The 1892-nt window shown below is 42.2% G+C and overlaps 1 non-coding gene across 1 annotated transcript; it reads left to right on the top strand.

Moving 5' to 3' along the window:
• Window positions 1-736: 736 nt before the first annotated feature.
• LOC114227406 (U6 spliceosomal RNA) lies at window positions 737-843 on the top strand. The gene has a single exon (XR_003613443.1). It is a non-coding gene; the product is annotated as a U6 spliceosomal RNA (small nuclear RNA).
• Window positions 844-1892: the final 1049 nt, after the last annotated feature.

Genomic DNA, 1892 nt, shown 5'->3' with positions numbered 1-1892 from the left:
AAGGCCCAGAGAAGAATACTCACATAATACGCCTGAATTAGTAGTTTGAATGCTGAAATTATATGCATTTTTGCAATTTAACTGAGAATATGATTATGATAGATCACTCTAGTATGCCCGTTGTTTTGTAAGCTATCCTATATAATAAAAGGCTAATATGCAAATCAACCAAACAGCAGAATGACCGGTCACTATGACATGCACTGACCACCAGGGGGCAGACACTTAATGCAGGAGCTGTCCCCTGGTGGTCAGTGTGCTCCCACAGTGGGAGCGCCGCTCAGTCAGAAGCCAGGCTCATGGCTGGAAAGTGCAGCGGTGGTGGCGGGAGCCTCTCCTACCCCTGCTGCAGGTGGGTAGTAAGGAGCAAGGGGTCCTGGAATGCGAGAGCTCCAGACTGCTAGAGGGATGTCTGACTGCCGGTTTAGGCCCAATCCCTGGGGAGAGTGGGTCTAAGCCGTCAGTTGGACATCCCCCAAGGGCTCCCAGACTTCAAGAGGGTGTAGGCCGGGCTGGGAGTCTTCCCCCTTCCCCCTCCCCATGAGTGCATGAATTTCATGCACCAGGCCTCTAGTAGTCTCTATAAGAAATGTTATTATTTTGTAAAACATTTGTTATATATTCAATATAACAAAAAATCACGTTTCAATTTTTTAAATCACCATCAAATAAGGTGAATATGTTTAGTTATATCTGTACTGCTAATGGGAAAATGATGGCAAGAAAAATAGTGGGGATGCTCCCTTCAGCAGCACATATACTAAAACTGGAAAAATATGGAGAAGATTAACATGGCCCCTGTGCAAGAATGGCACACAAATACGTAAAGTGTTCATATTATGAATCAAAATAGTAATAGCAGCATTTAAATTTTAAAACTCATAATTGAAAAAGTAACAAAACTTGAATTTTTGCAGCTATAAAAAGAAAATAGTAGGAAGGGTGGCTTGAATAAACAGGGTTTTAAAAAATAAAAATATAAGATGTTGTGAATATAAAACGAAGATGGCAGCATTTTTCAAAATAGTGTCATAAATATTATCCTTTCATTTCAGTTCTCTCTCTCTCAAAGCAGAAATAGGTTTGTTCTCTGAGTACATGAATAACACTTATTTTTTTAAAAAAGAAAAGAAAATAGAGAAAAATAAGGAAGAAAACCAACCTATCACCCAGATGGTACCTCTGCTAATATATTGGTATTTATAATTTCAGACATTTCTAAGCATATATTCCCAAACACTGGAAAACACATTTATATATATATATATATACATATATATATATATATATATATATATATATATATATATATATACATATATATATATATGTATATATATATATATATATATATATATATATATATATATATGTATATATATATATATATAAAACCATAATATGCAAAGAGTCCAAATGGCAGAACAACTGCACAACCAAACTACCAGTCACTGTGAAGTGTGCTGACCACCAGGGGGCATGCGCAGAACATGATGGGCTTTGGCAGCAGGTGGCAAAGTGCGAAACATGGTGGGCATCGACTGCGGCAGGATGGTAGAGCAGATGAGCTGCGGCGCCAGACCAAGGCGGGGCGCCGGTTGCTGTCATCAGGGCGAGCCTCTGGTGGTAAAATTCTTTGCTCTCATACACTACAATACTGCCTGGCACTTGCACCTGCTGCCGGCACCAGAGCTGCCGCTCACACCTGCTGCTGGCGCCCAGCACTGGCCCCATTCACTTGGAGCTGTCAGCGGGTGCGAGCAGCGGCTGCTAGCCCCAATCGCCCCTCAGGGCTTCTCCACCTCCCCCTTCTCCTGAGGGGCGATCAGGGCCAGCAGCTGCCTCTAGCACCTGCTGCTGGCGATGACCCTGCTCGCACCCATTGCCAGCAA

Source organism: Eptesicus fuscus, chromosome 1 (genome assembly GCF_027574615.1).
Source record: "Eptesicus fuscus isolate TK198812 chromosome 1, DD_ASM_mEF_20220401, whole genome shotgun sequence".
NCBI classification, from domain to species: Eukaryota; Metazoa; Chordata; class Mammalia; order Chiroptera; family Vespertilionidae; genus Eptesicus; species Eptesicus fuscus.
The sequence above is the reverse complement of the archived record's forward strand: the minus strand, read 5'-3'. Positions and strand labels throughout refer to the sequence as shown.